The sequence below is a fragment of the Desmodus rotundus genome, chromosome 3 (genome assembly GCF_022682495.2).
Source record: "Desmodus rotundus isolate HL8 chromosome 3, HLdesRot8A.1, whole genome shotgun sequence".
Taxonomy (NCBI): Eukaryota; Metazoa; Chordata; class Mammalia; order Chiroptera; family Phyllostomidae; genus Desmodus; species Desmodus rotundus.
Window position 1 is genome coordinate 32,021,579 of NC_071389.1, and position 19,591 is coordinate 32,041,169.

Genomic DNA, 19,591 nt, shown 5'->3' on the forward strand with positions numbered 1-19,591 from the left:
ATTGAACACCATTGATACATTGAGACTTCTAATCTATGACTATGGGTATTGATCAAACTACTTAGTTCATCTTTAATGTATCTGCTTATTAGCAATTCTGGTAACTTTCTGTTAGACATTAGGAGGTTCCCCTTTCTGTAAACCACGTAATTAAGTGCTGTCTTAGATTAGGTTTGGGGAAACTGACTCTAAGATCACATTCAGGGAATTTATAGGGTATACGCTTGGGATCAACACCAATGGTCAAGTGAAAGAAGCAGCATTTAGTGGGAGGGGTTGTTGAACTGTAATGAAGCAACAACAAAGGTCAGTCCTGCAGGAAACTAAGATGGTTCTTGAGGGTTTCACCGCCGTGAGGCCGGGATGGCATCGGCCTTTATACCACCACGAGGACAGTCATTGGTACAGGCTGCCCTTGGACCTAAAGAAGATGCATGACCTTTGCTTTGGCTGAGGACATCTCCCATGAAGGCACTCAGCTGAGAAATTTTAACCACCCATGCTCCCAACAACTTGGGAAACGGGTGCCCCAGTCTTGAAGGGAGATCTGGGTGGCCCACCAAAATGTCTACTGTATACCATCCTGTGCACAGGCTGATCCACATACATTGTATAGTGAGTAAATCTAGGAGACCAGATGCGGTCTTTTTTCTGGTAATATAATAGCCAATCTTAAGGGCACAACTAATAGTTAGCATCTCCCCCTTCTCCTACCCATTCTGGAGTTCTCTCACCTTCAGCTTTTACCCTCACAGCAGCATCTGTGTGAGCCTATGTAGATCAACGGGTGTAATGACTGAGATCTTATTCCTGAAGTGTGAAAGACCTCATCACCATGACCTTCTCAAGCCATAGATGTTACATTTTTCCATTTGTTGTTAATATTTGACAAGGGGAATTTCAAAGGGGCAAGAGGGAGCTTTTGGAACCAAGTCACGGAAAAGTTCTATATCTTAATTGTGGCAGTGGCTACATGTTACACATTTTTAAAAATGCTTCAAACTATACCTTAAATGGCCACATTTTACTGTATGTAAATGATATTTTAATAAAGTTTATTTTTTAAATTGAGAAACGAAGCCCCAGTAGATCATCTATGTGTCAAACTATGCAAATTATACACAACTAAACTTAAGTATCTGTAGAAATGCCTCATAAAACTTAATGGTTTATACTCACAGAACAGCTTTACTACACAGCATAGAACAGTAACAGCAGAAGAATATGCATTAAAAGGGATTTGGAATTCTCAGAAGCAAGCTTTTCGGTCTACCCACCACTGGGTCACATCACACAGGGTATGTCTTGTCTCGAGATCTCAAACCACCAGCAGTGTTTTGCGAAGCACCCCAGTACCAGGAATTCCCAAATCTTCCCATCATAGGGGGCTCATGCAGAACTGTTCACATAGATCTATTCTAGCTATGTGATCAGACTTCATGTTTGAACCCTAAAATTCCCCACTCCCAGTCTCCACCAGAGGGTGGCGTTAACCTTAGATAAAATAATCATTAGTGAGCAGTGAAGACAGGCTGATACTTCTTATCTGTAACAACTCAGAGATCCATGCTTTTACAGAACCATGTATCTTTAGTTAATAAACTCTATATAACTTACCAAGGGTAATAACTCTGAAGGTAAGTATTCAGTCGATCCAGACCAGTTGAAATTAACCAAATGCTATAAACAAACATATTCTTTCCCACCTTCATTCTGCAGTAGTAGTTCTACCTCTTTCTGATGATAAGCGTAAATTACCACCATGAAGATAATGGGGTGGCTACCAATTTTCCTTAACTGCTTTTCTCTTAACATTAGAAACCCAAACACTGAATGGGACTTCTTATTCCAGCTATGATGAAAAAACAAAGATGGAATCTAATATCAATAAACAATGATAAAACAAGAAAAATATGTGAAAAAAACCTGTTTTTTTAATTTTAGGAAACAGAGACAAGAAAATCAATGAGGCAAGTCCTACAATTGCTTCAGCTTTCTGGAGGTAATTTTTTAGTTGTGGGGAGAGGAATAGAGAACACAAACAAAACCCAAAAAGGCCTGGCTGAATTGAGAAGACATAATACATTTCAAGGAAGCTAAGGTGGCAGAAAGATGTGAGGCTGCGTTTCAGAAGGAAGTGAACTGCCCCAGACATCTTCAAATAAAACCCCCTGAAAATTTTCTGACTATTCAACAGCACATGTGTGAAGTGAAACTGATAAGCTGGGCAAAAAATGATCAACGTTGCCTTAATGCCAGCACCAGACAAAGACAAGACAAGAAAAGAAACTACAGGCTAATAGCCCCATAGGAACATTCATACAAAAATCCTGCACAAAATACTATTAAATAGAATTCAGAGTATATTAAAAAGATTATACACCATGGTGAAGTGGGAGTTAATCCTGGATTGCAAAGATCGCTCAACATAAAAATAACTGATCAAAGTAATATACCACATGAACAAAACTGAAGGAGAAAAAAACACACGGTCATCTTAATTGATGGAGAAAAATCATTTGACTGAACGAAATACCCTTGCATGACAAAATACTCAAGAACTAGGAATAAAAAGAAACTATTTCAATGTAATACAAGCTATATCTGAAAAATCCACAGTAAACATTATATTCAGTGGTGAAAGATGAAAAGCCTTTTCTCTAAGATCAAGAATATGGTAAAGATGACCACGTTTCCCACTTCTATTAGACATAATATTGGAAATCCTAATCAGAAGAAATAAAAGGCATTCATATTGAAAAGAAATAAAATGATCTCTGTTCACAGATTACATGATCTTAAACATAGAAAACCCTAAAGACTCCACAAAAAAACCTATCTAAACTAATAAATGAATTTAGCAAAGTAGTAGGATGTAAAATCAGCACACAAAAATCAGTTGCATTTCTACACACTATGAAGAATATGAAAAGAACATTCCATTTATAATAGCATTGAAAAGAATAAAATACTCAGGAATTAATCAAGGGAGTAAAAAACTTGTACAATAAAAAAACAAAAAAAATTCCAAAAGAAACTAAAGAAGACACAATTAAATGGAAGCATGTCCTGGGAACCTGGATTAGAAGACTTAATATTGTGAAGATGTCAGTAATACCCACGGTGATCTACAGATTCAATGCAGTTCTCTCAAAATCCCAATGACCTTTTCACAGAAATAGGAAAACCCATCCTAAAATTCACATGGAATATCAAAGGACCTCAAATAGCCAAAATAATATTGAAAAAAAGAACAAAATAGGAAGAATCACACTTTATGATTTCAAAACTTACTACAAATTTACAGTGACAAAGCAATGTGAGACTGGCATAAAGAAAGAAAGATGGGCCAATGGAATGGAATAGACCTCGGAAACAAACGCTCATGTATGTGGCCAAATGATCTTGGAAAGAGTAAAGATCACTCAGTGTTGAAAAGGGAGTCTTTTGAACTGTTAGTGCTGGGAAAACTGGATATCCACATGCAAAACAATGAAGTTGACCCTTGTTTTACACCATATACAAAACACTAACAAAATGGATTAAAGGCTTAAATAGAATAGATAAAATTACAAAACTCTTAGAAGGAAACATAGGGGGAAGATTTCATGATATTACACTTCATAATGATCTCTTGGTTATGATGCCAAAGCAACAGGCAAAAAAAGCAAAAAGAGATATATTTGACCACATCAAAATTAAACTGTGAATCAAAGGACAAAACTGACAGAGTGAAAAGGCAACTTATATAATAGAAGAAATATTTGCAAATCATACACTGATAAAGATTAATATCCAGAGTTATGTAGTGACTCCAAAAACTCAACAACAACAAATTACTCCATTCAAAAATGGAGACTAAGACTTCAGTGCAGCCTAAATTAATTCAGTGTGTGCAATGATATGACAATCTGAATATCAGCCTACCAGAAAGTTACTTTGCTCTTAATGATAACATTCTAGTTGAACAAATACAATTTGTATGATGGAAAGTTCTAACAGCACAACTGATGCTCAGATCAGTGTAATCCTCCATTGCTTTTATGCTTTCCTGTAGTTCTCATCCTCGTTAGTCTCAATTTATCATTTATCCTCTGAATTCGGGTATGTCATTAATATGCAGAGTCTTTAGTACTTCATATTTTTAATACTTTATTTGATTTATTTTCTCTTTGGGTCAAAATTTACATAGGAAAAGGCTTGACTTTTTTCTTTTAACTTTTTCAAGTTTTTATGATTTGTGTATTTGTATTTTTGTTAACAATTTCGCTTTTTATGGCATTTAATCAGCCAATTTGTTCTTCATCATTTTTTTCTTCAGAGAATTTAGCAAAGTTTTTTATTCCTGGATTAACAAAGAATCAGAAATGAAGTTAATAAATGTTCACAATAATCAGTATGAATTGTAGATATAGTGCACTTGCCGCTGTGTAGATATTGGATTAAATGATGAGACTGAATATTTTTAGTGAGAGATACTATATTAGGTGGTTATTACTGTAATATCGTTGAGAAGTTATTGCACACTTAAAGTATAGAAGAGTCCATGTTACAGTTATTTTATAAATATCCCACAAGGTCTTTGAAAAATAAAAACAGCAATATACAATAAGTACTCAGTGTGTCCTGTTGCCAGGTGTTGTGTCCAAGTTCCCACAGCCAGTAAACGGTAAACTCAGAATTAAAGCCCAAGATTTGTGTGGCTCTCAAATCCGTGCTCTTTTCATAGTCCCTGACTTCCTCTTGTTTAAAAATCACACTTAAACATCTCTCCCTCAATTCCCCATAAATTGCGTATATTTTCCACATGGTACACATGGCTTTTCATTTTCTGTTCATCAACAATCAGTAAGTAATCATGCAAAACATATGCACACCTTTCAGCAAACATCTTCCCACTTAGTATGTGTAACTTTTGTGTAGGAGTTTCCTTTGAAATTGAGACCTCGGCTATTTATGTACTGAGGAGAAGAGGAATTCACCCTTCATTTTAATGAGCCAATCCAGCACCCGAGAAAACAACACATCCGACTAAACAGACTCTAAGTCTAAAGTTGCAAAACCCATTGGTACAAAAGTACAGAAAGTGTCATTCACAATGAACAGCATTAACGAGCAGATTGAAGGTAAATCTAAGGTCTATACAGACCAAGAGAAAGAGTACAGAGCTTAGAGTCTGAGGATCTGGTTTTGGAATCCCACCATGAGATCGGGAGCAAATCATAAAATCTTTGAGTCCATTTCATTATCTTTAGAGTAGGGAAATAGAGATAATTACATATTACAGCTAGACCTCTGTGTGCATGACAGTGAAATATTTTCTCAGTAAACAAGACTCCCTAGGACAATGGATAAACATATACAATTCCCAGGAACAGAAAAATATGGCAACACAAGAAGATGACTGCACAAAGTACCACCCACATGATATAATTAAAGAGTTATAATATTTCATTGAATGTATATATATACCACATTGTCTTTATCCATGTATCTGTTGATGGAAACTTGGGTTGTTTGCATGTCGTGGTCGTGGCGAATAATGCTGCAATGAGCATGGGAGTAGAGATACCTCCTCCAGATCCTGACTTCAATTCTTTTTTGATATGGACCTCGGGATGGAATTGGTGAATCACAGATAGTTCTATTTTTAATGTTTTGAGAGATAACTACATTGTTTTTCATAGTCGTTGCAACATTTGACATTCCCACCAACAGTGTACAAAGGTTTCGATTTCTCCACAACCGTTAAGGAAATACTTCCATTTCCGATGGCATGGATGAACCTGGAGGACATTATTCTAAGTGAATAAAGGTAGTCGTGGAAGGACAAACACTGCCTGATTCCACCAAATGAGGTGTCCAAAACAGTTCAACTGGTAGAAGCAGAGAATACCTAGCAGTTGCCAGGGGCTGCTTGGGAGGGGCTGGGAGAACTGAGTTTTATTCGGTGTGTTTAAATTTTGATAAATAAACAGATTCTAGAGATCTGTTGTACAATATAGTGCCTATAGTTAACAATGTGGAATCTATAAAGGACACATGGACAAAACCAAGGTGGGTAGAAGCAGGGGAGGGAGGTGGGGAGGGAGTGGTGGGGGGTAAATGTGGACAACTGTAATTGAACAATAATAAAATAATTTAAAAAAACAATGTGGAATTGTGCACCTCAAAATTTATTAAAAGTGTAGGCCTCATGTTGAGTTCATATGACAAAACACACACTCACACTCACACACACACACACACACACACAACAAAGGGGCACAAGGAAACTCTGATAGTATTGGCCACGCCTATTACCTTGATTGCCACGATAGTATTACAGCTGTTTGCATTTGCCCAAACTCATTAAACTGTACACATTACACATGTGCAGTTCTTTGTGTATCAATTATACCTCAACACAGCTCTTCAAAAAAGAGTTAATAGTTAAATTACAAGTGCTTGCTCTCCAAAGTTACTGACAGAAATGTTGCCTAGTGGCACTAACAAAGATTCTTTGCTTGATCATAGTTTATTCGGGGGTTTGAACTTTCCCCTATGCCCATTGGTATTCTTCCTTGTAAAATCCAGTTTCGGCAAGAACCCTGCTAAATCAGTTTAACCAGAACTCCCCGCCCACAATATGTGATCACCCTGCATGTCTGACCAATGCCTTCCTCCACCATTCCCACTTGACGTCTAATCACCCTGACCCATCTTCAGCAAAGAATCCTGTCAGGTTGGTTTAGCTAAAACCCCCCTTACTTCTGAGGTTTCCTTTTAGTAATTTTCCATTCACTGATTTCCACCCTGCTGTTTGGCAATAAATTCTCACTTGCCTACGCTGCATTTAGAGTTGAATCCAATCTCTCTCTCCCACTGTAAAGTCCCATTGTAGAGGTCCACATGCCTATTACAGTGATGCGGAATAAAGCCCGCTTTACCGTCTTTAACAAATGTCTTCAAATAATTTTTTCTTTAACAGGAGCATGCCGGCTCCCTTGGGGAGATACTTTGGGACTTTTTCCCGGTGGTCTTCAATATTTAACTCATGTATCCTGTACAAGGATTTGAGCAAGTCTATATTGCCTTACATATTTATATTAATATCTAGACTTCTATGCAAGTTAAAGTAGTTCCAGACTTGTGTAAGTGTTGATGCTTTAAAGTAAAGCTTCCTCAGATTTTATATCAGTATGAATATAATAAGCTTGAGAATGTTTATTGATAACCCCATCATAAATTTCTGCTATAAAATTATAAGTTAGTTTTATATTTGTGACCATAAGATTAAAAATTTTCCTTCACTGATTTATTATTATAATTTCTATCAGAACACATCTGATACGACATTATAAATATATTATCAATTTTGATAAATACTATTAAAGATAAAAAGTAAAATTTCATTAGAGACAAACCTCTTAAGATGACTGGACTATTTTTAAAAGTGAATTTATTCTTAGATGAATATTAATTATGGATATAATGAAACAGGATTAGCAACAATTCCGTGCTTATCTGTGATGGTTAATCTTATGTGTAAGCTTGGCTAGGCTCTGACACTAAGTTTTTTGGTGAAACAACTTCACAGATATTGTTGTGAAGGTATTTTTTAGACTTTAAAAAAAGTAGAATATTTTCCACAATCTTCATGGTCCTCATCCAATCAGCTGAAGGCCTTGAGAACAAAGACTGAAGTTTCCCAAAGAAGAAACTAATCAGCCTAAAAATTATAATATAGAACCCTGCCTGTTTCCCCAGTTCGCTGGCCTGCCCTACAGATTTTGGAGTCAAGACTTCACCACCGACTTTTACCCGGATCTCTAGCCTGCTGGTCTGCCCTGCAGATTTTGAACTTGCCAGCTCCTGCAACAATCACTTGAGCCAATTTCATATTCATTATATATACGGAGTGGGGCAAAGGAGCTTTACAGTTGTTCATATGGAAAATACAGTAATAATACAGTAACTAATAAATAATAATACAAGAATAAATTGCCTCATGTACTCACACCTATAACCTACTTTTAAACCCTGTATATATTTATTATTTATATATTCATGAGAGAGAGAGAAACTAACCAATACATTTTCAAAAATTAAAATTAATATACTCCCTTTCCCTGATCCAAAGGATAAAAGGATTTAGAATATTTTTGCATCCCTATTTTAAGAAATACCAAGATCAGATATAAATAAATATATTAGGTATGTACTCTGGGAAATATTTGCTCCCGAAATCAAGACAGTGAGCCAATTAAAATAGCTAACTTATAGACTAACAACTTTTTCATCAAGATTTTGAGACTCTTACCTTACTGCTCCCATCCCTCCTGAGTCCTGCTCAGTCCTAACCAGTTCAGCTCCTGGAAAGATTCATCTTCAAATCGCTGACCCCATGCCCTAAAATCCTAAAGATGTCTTTGCTTTATTTGCTAGATTAGCCATTTTTCTCGCTGTTGGTCATTTGGAAACCTGAGATTGGCATCTTTCATTGTATTTTTACAGATATAAATTCTGGTTAGAGTTTCCCAGAAACTAGCAATATTGTTCCATTTCTAAAGCTCCATTGGAAAATATAAACTAAGCTAGAAGTTACTTCTTCAAGAAAGACACAATTGACAAATCTTTAGCAATATTGATCATAAAAAATATAAGAATACGCAATATTAAGATCGCAAATCACAATTTAATTGCAAAAGCAGAAAAAAGTACAGGTGATAAGATTAAAAGAATGATTGCATACCAATATATTTGAAACAGACAAAATGAAGAAAATCACAGAAAAAGAGATCAACTAGTTATGGCAAAGGCTGCAAATTTTCTACAATATCTGCTTTTTCTTCACTCTTTCTACAAGCTTTGATTTTTAGGTGAGTACACAGCCAAATGGAACACAAATCACATTGCTCAGCATTTCTTGCAGCCCTATAACCTGAAGAGACTAAGTCCTGGCCAATTAACTGTAAGTGTGAATGGCGGTCCTTCTCCATGAAGCATCACAAAGGGAAGATGTGTTCCTTTCTCTTTGTGTTGCTCCTTTTGCTTGGATGCTGTCATGGACCACATGGTGGAACCCACATCCTGAGGGCAGAAAACATTTTTGAAGACATTTAAGTTACTAGTGAGTGTGGGGTGGATGTCCTGTGTTAGTGAGAGAAAACAAGTCATCCTGTTTAAGCCATAGTTACTGGGAGTCCACTATCATCTGCAACTCAACTCCATCATTGATAAAACTGATCAATTATATTTCATCAAAATTTAACACTTCTTATCAAAACCATTATTAAAAAATAAATAAAAATGTAGACGAGAAGAAATACTTGTAACATATATGTCTGATAAAAGGTTTGCATCCAGGATATATAAATAGCATTTACAACTCGATAATAATTTTTAAAACAACTCAGTTTAAAAAGGAGATATATGAGATGGCCAAGAAGTATACTAAGATGTGCTCAATATTACTCTCTATTAGGGAATTGCAAAGTAAAGCTACGGAGAGATAATAAGGAGCTGAAACGAGAAACACTAGCAACACAAAATGTTGGCAAGGATATGACTACCGAAACTCCCCACATTCTTTTGTGTCAAAGACTGGTAGTTTCTTATAAAGTAAAGCATATATCTACCTAATTGTTGGCATCAAATTGGCACCAACAATTCTACTCCCAGGAACTAATGCAAGAAAAATGAAGACATATCCACAAATCTCTTTGTATAATAATGCTCATAGCAGTCTTATTCACAATAGCTAAAAACTAGAAACAGTCCTGCCTGGTGCCCATCAACAAGCAAATGAATAAACTGTACTGTATTCTGACATTGAAGTAATAGCAGCAACAAAGAAAAACTAATGATACATGGAACAATGTGGATGAATATCAAAACATTATGCTGAATAAAAGAAGCCACAAGAAAAGTTGTAGTGTATGATTTCATGTGTGTGAGCTTCTAGAACAGGCGAAGCCACTCTAAGTTGTCAAATAGAATGGTCATCACTGGAAGAGTGAAGGATTGACTAGAAGGGTGTGAGCCCTAAGGGGAAACAAAGACCTAATGGGAAGGGCTTCTGGTGGCCAGCTGGGCTCAGATTTTAAAAACATAGAGCCTAGCAGCGGTTTCTACACACTGGCCTCTCATGCAAACTGCGTTTCAGGAGACCTGTGCTGGACTACCTGCCTGCACTCTGTTTCTGTCTTCTGAGCAAACCCTTACAAAGGAGATCCTGGAATCCAATTTCAACCAAAAAGACTGAGGCTTTCCTCATTCCATCAGAGCTGTGTACTCCAGCCAATCGGAGTGGCTCTATTCTGACCAATCAAGACAGTGCCTTTTAGATCAATCAAACTGCAAGGATTGGAGTCCTCACTCGCTTGAGGAGGAACCAGTCAGGGACCAGGGGTAGCTGGGGACTTCTGTCTGTATCAGTCAGCTCCCCTCTGGCTCTGGTTGTGTGCTTTTCTAATCCACTAGGACTGAAGACTGCATCTCTCTGGCTGAACTGAAAGAGGAGATGTCTTATCAGAGCAGAGCAGAGTAGACTGGTGCAGCACAAAGCGGACTGGCACGGAGCAGCACACAGCAGACCATCAGGTAGAGCAGGCCTGTCTAGCTGGAGGGGACCTGGCCCCAGGGCTGCCTCACAGCCAGGCTGTTTTCGCAGTTGGTTTATATCACAACTGAGCTGTTTCGCACTGAATAAAATTTCCTTCTGCACCTCACCTCAGGTTTGTGAGTCCTGGTGGCATCAAACTGGCACCAAGGACCACTGGCTGACAAGGGATCGGAGAGAATGAATGCTCCAGGATAATGAACATGTGCTATACATGCTCCAGGATAATGAACATGTGCTATACATGCACAGGTTTACAGGCACGTGCATTTTTCATTCACTAAACGGTACACTTAGTACCTGCTTATTTCACTGTATTAAGTTATACCTTGACTATAAACAAAGAAATGATTCCACTGATTATCTCCGTTTCCTAGGGGGAAATAAACTAGTTGGTAATGAGTTGGCCCAGAATGGGAAAATTTCCACCTCTCACTAACTTTCCTTTCTGTGGGATGTTCGACTGTCTCTACACCACATTAAAATGTCCCTGACTATTGCCATAGCCAGGAAAATATTGACTAGGGGAATCTTAGAGAGAGTTTTGTCTTTCAGCATCGGCCAGAAGCAGCAGTAAAATATGGCAGGCTACTCAGATAGGAAAAACTTCTCAAGAAAGAAAGTCCCAAGGAATCACAAAAACCAAACAAAACCAACTCCTCGAATGGGTAAGCAGTTATAGCAAGGTTGTAGGATACGTTGTTAACATGCAAATGTTCATTTCTTTTGGATCTAGATTTGCAATTTATCTGTGACTATGTAATTGTTTAAAAAACAAAAATTCTTAAATGGAAAAATTTATCCACTCTCTTTAAAATAAATATTTGTAATCTTGCCCAACTTTGATAAAGGCTGATAATTCACCAACTGACAGGAAGAATTGATGATCCACTTAATGAGATTTATTGATAGGACATAAGCCAAGAAAGCCACAAAAACATCTGAAAATGGGATTATTTATTTGAACACTAACTTATCCTGAAACATACCCAAACTCACACAACCGTAGCCCCACCTTTCAAAGAAAATTACTATGATCGTTTTGGTAAAACTCCACCCAGTATTGTGTGTGTTAAAAATGAGTGCTTCTCAGACTTCCGTGTGCAGGACGATCATTACAGAACGTGTTGAACCACAAACCACCTGGGTTCCACCCACAGTTTCTGATTCAGAAGATCAAGATAGAGTCCAATAATCTGTGTTTCTAAGAAGTTTCCAGGTTGTGCTGATACTATCAATACTGAGACTACATGCTTAAAATGATTGATAAAAGCATCCAGAAAGTAGATGCTTTACTGTGTAGTTTTTGTAATTAAAGACAGGGTGGGGCAAAAGTAGACTTACAGTTGTTCACATAGAAAATAATACAATGATTAATAAATAATAATACAGGAATAAACTGTTTTGTGTACTGACAGCTGTGAACCTACTTTTCCCCACCCTGTATAATCTCGATTGAGTCAAATCAATCCTAACAGGTAATAACTTTTTTCTTTTGATTCTCTGAATAACACATTAGTTCTCTTTGGCAAATATGATGGCCCTTCAGCCAACGTCTGTATTTAGATCATGCACTATGTCTGCTAATAACATGGCCGAGAGCCCAGCTAAATGCCACCTCTCTAGACACCTGCCTCAGGTCCTCGTGGTGGCACCGACTACGAAAGCCCACCAAACACATTTCTCTGTCGTGTTTCCTGGAGATTTCGGAAAATGTCTTTTTGAAACCCCAACTTTAAAAACTGCCTTTGCTCATTCCGTCACATAACTGGTGCCAAAGCACTACTTGATCGTTGCATTAATAAATTCTCTGGTACCTGCCGGGCAACTCCCCTTGACGATACCAGCAGCGCCGCAAGTCTCACGCGGCTTGAGCGTCATTCCGCATGTCTCCCCCCAGTACGCCCGGGGCTCCCTCCAGAAGCCGTTTGTCTCCTTCGATGTTTAAGTGTATGGGGCACATGTTTGCTCTCCATTAATCCACTTGGAAGGGGGCAGCCCTTCCTCCTGCCCCTCTCGCGCCTCCTCCCTGGGCTCCAGGCACTATAGTCTCTCTCCTAGACCAGCGGTATGAGGTGATGTTCTTCCTTGGGCCAGGACTTCTCTATTCTCCCACAAGTCTAGACCTCCTCGAGTCAGGGGCCAATGCTCTTTTCTTAGACCCAGACTGTGGTTAATTACAAGGTTAATGGTCAAACATGCCACTAGAATGTCTTGCGGAGGATGGCTCATGCTAGCCTTCTGCTGGGGCTCTGCCTTCTCCCCTTTTCTAGTGAAACCCTTCTTCTTTCCGCCAGCTCCAATCCAACCTTCTTTAGAAGACCTCTGAATAACATCCCACTTGATGCGATGCGTCCTCCTCTGAGCCCCTCCTCGGCATGAGATAGTTACTTTGGAGAAAGAGACCCACTGTCAATGTAGGACACATCCAAACCTGTAGACAATTTTTGTATTCTCTAACGTTAGTTATTCAAGCCCAACTGAGGACATAGCCAGGGAGCGAGATCTCAAACGCTCCAGAGAAGAGCAGTTTTGCAGCTTTGTTTATGCACATGAAATTAAGGAGGGGAAATAGCATAAACAATAAAAAAATAAAGGAAGAAAAGAAATGAAGGTGGGGACAGAAAGATTGGAGAAAGCAAGGGATGGCTTGAATTACAGGATAGGTAATAAGAGCAGTGCTCTCTGGGGGGTCAATACCCCCTTGGAGGAGTCCAGCTTCCACATTTTGAAGGATTGTCGACCTGGATGCACAAGAACAATGGAGATGGTTGGCCGAAAACCTTTCACTAAAGACATTAGGTAGGACTGGGGCATGACGACCCACCAAGACCTGTCCTGTTAGGAGTTTACGATCAACTCACCCTGTGAAGTTACGTTTCACAGAACCACCTTTTTCTTTTTCCACAGCACCTAGATTAGAATCTAAATTATCCACCCCATGCTGAGCCTTGGCTTTCTCACCTGCAAAACTCCATAGGGATGCTGTGGGGATGAAGTCACACTGCAAGGTGCTTTGCTTCAGGGTCAGCCCTCAAAAATAAAAGCAGCCATCAGTGTGATTTATCTCACTGTAGCTAGTCAGTGTCACTTTGGTGCCTTCTAATTTATCTTTGTTTCCTTCCACGCTCTACACCCCTCTTTTACTGTGAGCTTTTTGGGGGATGGCCTAACTTATTATCTTTAAAACCCCAACCTCAAAAAGGGGCTGAGACAGAGAGAGTGCTCAGTTATTACTGGAAAAACGGAAGTTTGTAGAATTCTGTGCTGTCCAGTCTAGAGGCTGCTATTCATATGTGGTTATTTATGTTTAAATTAATTAAATAAAAGTATAATTTTTGCTCCTCACTACCCTAGCCATATTTCAAGTCCTCAATATCCATAGGTGGTAATGGCTGTACTTTTGGACCCCATGGGTATGGAGTATTTCATTCACGGTGGGAAGTTCTATTGGGCCACACTGGTGCAATGCTAACCACAGAGACATGCTGCCCAACAACAGCTCCGATTCCCAGAGACCCCCTCCCAGTGTGCAACACTGCAGGCAGAGGTCGCACAGAACCTGTCCTGTCTGGAATGCCACCACTTTACTCTTCATTAAATGCGGCCTGCCGCCGACAGTGCGGAAACCTGTTTCATTGCTCCACCTTCTGTCCAACTCTTGATACTGCACATTCAAAGTAAGTAATTCATAGCAATAAATGCCTATGGTCAAGAAGTGAAATAAGCCAGGCGGTGAGGGACAAATACCATATGATCTCACCTTTAACTGGAACATAATCAACAAAAGAAAAAAGCAAACAAAATATAACCAGAGACATTGAAATTAAGAACAATCTAACAACAGCCAGAGGGGAGTGGGGAGGGGATAGTGGGGAGAAGGGTTTTCAGGAACTACTACAAAGGACACATAGACAAAACCAAGGGGGAGGGTGGAAGCAGGGGAAGGAGGTGGGTTTGGCTGGGGGGGAGGGGAGGAATTGCAGACAACTGTAATTGAACAACAATAAAGTCATTAAAAAAAGAAAAAACAAAGAGATAAACAGTCTAATTTTATACCTTAAGTAACTAGAAAAAGAACAAACTAAGATCAAAGTTATGGGATTTAAATAATTATCAGAGCATAAATAAATAAAATAGAGATTGGAAAGCCAAAGAAAAGATTAATAAAACTAACAATTAGTTTTCTGAAAAGATAAACAAAATTAACACACCTCTAGCTAGATTCACCAAGAAATAAAGAGAAAATGCAAATAAATTAAATCAGAAATGAAAGAAGAGATGCTACAATTGATACCACAGAAATATAAAGAATCATAAGAGATTACTATGAGCAATTTTATAACAACAAATTGGATAACCTAGAAGAAATTTAAAAATTTCATGAAACAAACACATACCAAGCCTGAATCAAGAAGACATTAAAAAATCTAAACAGATCAATAATAAACTGATTGGAGATTGAATCAGTAGCCAAAACCTCCAGTAATGAAAAGCCCAGTACCAGATAATTTCACTAGTGAATTCTAACAAATATTTAAAAATTAATGCCAATACTTCTCAAACTCTTCCAAAAATTGAAGGAACACTTCCAACCCAGTTTTGTGATACGTGTATACTCTGATCCTGAAGCCAAACAAGGACACCACAAAAAAATTTTGTTTAATAAAAATAAAAATGATTGGCCGATATCTTTGATGAATACAGATGCAGAAATCCCCAACAAAATACTGCAAACCAAATCCAGCCGCACATTAGAGGAGTTACACACCATGATCAAGTGATGTGATCCCTGGGATGCAATTACGATCCAACATGTAAATCAATAAATGTGATACACCACTTTAATGGAATAAAGGATAAAAATATTTTAATTATTTCAATGATGCAGAAAAGTACTTGGCCATATTCACTATTTTTTCACAATTAAAATAGTCTCAACAAGTAAGGTATAGGTGGGATGTGTCTGTGAAATAAATACCTTAAACTTCAGTAAACTCTCAGGATCCCAAATCAACATACATAAATCAGATGCATTTCTACACAGTAAAACCTAATAATTAAAGAAATTAAGGAAACAGTCTCATTTACAACAGTAACAACAACAAAATACTTAGGAACAAATGTCACCAAGGAGGTAAAAGCTCTGTGCACTGAAAACTATAAAACGTTGATTGAAGAACTTGAAAAAAGCAGAAACAATTGGAAAGCTATACCATACTCAGGGGGTTGAAAAATTAATATTACTCAAATGGCCATACTACCCAAAGTGAGCTATAGATTCAATGCAATTGCTATCATATCACAGAATTAGAAAAAAAAAACCCTAAAATTCAGGTGAAACCACAAAAGATCTCAAATAATTAGAGCAATCTTGAGAGAGAAGAACAAATTTGGAGGCATCTTACTAACTGGTTTCAAACCATATTACAAAACTACAGTAGTCCAAGCAGTATAATATTGGCCTAAAAGCAGACACATCAGTGGGACCGAATAGAGAGACTGGAAATAAACTCACACATACATGGTAAATTAATTACTAAAAATGGTGCCAAGAATACAAAATGGAGGAAAAGATAGTCTCTTCAACAAACGGTGTTGGAAAAACTGGATAGTCACAGGCAAAAGAGTGAAATGGACCCCTTTCTTACAACATACCTAAAAATCAACTCAAAATCGATTAGACTTAAAGGTAAGACCTCAAACCATAAAACATAGGAGAAAAGCTCCTTGAAATTTTTCTTGGCAATTATTTTTTTAAATCTGACACCAAAACCACAGGCAACAATGGCAAAAATAAACAAGTGAAACTACATCAAACCAAAAAGTTTCTGCACAGCAAGGCAGCAGCACAATGAAAAGGCAACCTATGGAACGGGGGGAAATATTTGCAAACTGTATAGTGGATAAGGGGTTAATATCCAAAATACACAAGGAATTCTCACAACTCAAAAGCAAAAACCAAGTAATCTTATTTAAAAAATGGGCAAAACACCAGAGTAGGTGTTTTCCCAAAGAAGACATTTATGTGTCTACAAATGACTGACAGATACATAAAAAGATGCTCAACATCACTCATCATCAGGGGAATGCGAGTCAAAACCACAGTCAGATGTCACCCCACATTTGTTAGGATGGCTATTATCAAAGACAAAAGAAACAAGTGTTGGCAAGAATGTGGAGAAAAAGAAACATTTGTACATTGTTGCTGGGAGTGTAACTTGACATGGCTCTGATGGACAGCAATATAGAGATTCTCAAAAACCTAAAACCAGAATCACCATATGATCTAGCAATTATACTTTGGGTGTGTAACAGAAAAGAAAACCGACTGTTGCGAAAGATACCTCCAGGTCCACTGCAGCATTATTCACAAGAGTCAAGACATGTAAACAACCTAACTGTTTGTTGATGGATTAATGGATAATATATAGCCCTGGCTGGTGTGGCTCAGTGCATTGAGCACCAGCCTGTGAACCAAAGGGTGTCCGGTTCAATTCCCAGCCTTGGGCACATGCCTGGGTTGTGGGCCAGGTCCCCAGTCAGAGGTGCACAAGAGGCAGACACTCATTGATGTTTCTGTCTCTCTTCTTCTCCCTCCCTTCCCCTCTGTCTAAAAATACATAGTAAAAAAATAAAGAATACATATATAATCACATATACAACATATATTTTATATATATATATATATATATATATATATATATATATATATAATTTAGCTTTAAAAAAGATCAAAATCCTGCTACTTCCACTTGCAACAACATGGATGAAACTGAAGGACACTATGCCAAGTGTAACAACAACAACAACAAAAGAAACATTGAGTAGAAGGTCATTTTCGGAGGATGGAGACATTGGGAAGAGGTTTGTCAAAGGGTCCAAATGTGCAGTAGAAGGTAAAGGAGCGCTGAGTGTCTAGTGCACAGCACGGGTGACTACAGTTCACAACACTGTGTTGTACACTTGCAATGTGCTATGAAAGTAGATATTAAACACTCTCCTCCAAGAGAAAAGGTAATTTTGTGAGTTGATAGATGTGCTAATTACGTAGTTGTGGGAATCATTTCACAATGTATGGGTATAGGAAATCATTACGTTGTACACTTTAAATATATTACAATTTTATTGGTTAATCATACCTCAATAAAGCTGGGGAGGGAGTAAGACTAATTCTTGCAGGTCCACAGCCCCACAGAGTCTGCAGAGGAGGCAATGTTGTGGGCAGTTTTAATGACAATTTCTTAAATTCAATGGGCTCTCTGAATTACTTTCTCTCTCTGCCAGAGGCTCGCGAAACCCCCACACAAATGTCTCCAGCCTCTGACCTCCAATCTCACACTAGTTCCCCTAGGCTGGGAAAGAGAGACAAGGAGGGGAAAAGCAATTTGCTCAATGTCACACAAAAGGTAAGATGAGGGAAAGAAAACTCAAACTTGGGTTTGACTGGCTCCAAGGGGCCTGGCTCTCTTCTCTTGCTCGAATTCAAGCTGAAACTCCTTTGTGGGAAGGGATCTGATCTCCACTTTCTTCTGAAGCAAGGGAGGGGCTTCCAGTGCGAGGCAGTGGGTGAAATCCTGAGGGTGGTGAGTAGGGAGGGAGCTTTTGTGGAAAACAGCACCTGTCTTGGCCTGGTGCCCATCAGTGAAATGAGAACGAGCTGTGGTAGACAGATGGAGCTAGTCTCTGAGATTCAGAAAGAATGCGTGGTTTCAAAAAGTGGATAAATTCAGAAAAAGCCATCTGTGTAGAGATTCAGAATTTCAGAGATTTACAGAAAGTCACAGCATTTCAAGGACTTTCAGCATATTTGAGAGACAGCGACAGTGTTCCAGGGAAAGTTTGCAAAAGTTTCAGAGAGGTACAGAAAACTATATGCATTTGCATATTTTCAGAAATATATTAGGTAAGTGACACAGAATTTTTTTAAAAGTTCAAGTTTGAGAGGAGAGAAATGGAATCAGAGATTTTTCTGACACTCTGGCTCCTGCCTGCCAGGAATGTCTGAGTGTTTGACATTTCGCTTCAAAATATAAAGCCCAGTGAGTCCCTCATTTGTCTGTAGATATTGTATGTGGAAGTTTAGCTAGAATACAACATGAAAAGGGCAGGGAGGAAGTGAAGACAGGACAGTCACCTCCACGTCTCTGCCCGGGGGACCGCGGGACGAAAGGTGCTAAAACTTGTCTTAGTCCTCCCCCTAGTGGCCATCTCTTGAACTGCACATTCTGAAAAGTGCAACCTTTCCGAGTCCTGGGATGCAAACAGAAGGCTCTGAATTCCCTGCTCTCCAAGGCAAGGTCTTAAAAGAGAGTTCTATGGGGAGAAAAGGCATACAACTGTAATTGAATAACAATAAAAATTTTTTTTAAAAAAGAGAAAGAGTTCTTATCTGTATCACTCTCTTTTATGAATTCCTATCTAATTTTATATTCTCTCCTTTAATATTCACAACTTTCAGGCCCAGTGTCTGGAGACAGTGAGCTCAAAAAAGGCGAGGCACCTTGCCTAAGGTCACACAGCTAAGAAGCTGAAGTATTGTCATTCAAACGTGTGTTTGTCTTACTTCAAAGCCATCGTTCTTTCCTGTGTTCCTAAGGCTGAACTTTCCTTGGCCAGACCCATCTGCTCTGTTGCCGCCACCAAGGGCTCAGCTTTCCTCCTGGACTCAGCTCTGGTCCTTCCTAAAAGGGACGTTTGCAGAGAAGACAGCAGCTGTCAGCCTCTCAGATGCTGGTGAGCAGAGAAAACTACAGGAGCCTGGGCTCATCGGACTCAAAATTCTATGTATCCATCACGACTCCCCAGCATTTCCTACATAAGTACTAGTCACACATACGAGCGTGTGGGCGCACACATGTGCCAGTCATGCCTTGCAGGAGCTGTGGCCCAAGGCCAAGCCCTTCTTCTGAACTGTAGACAATGGCTAAGTTTCTAGGGTCAGCCCTACCCCTTGTCCTGTCTTGAGAAACCTGTTCGCCCAGCTGT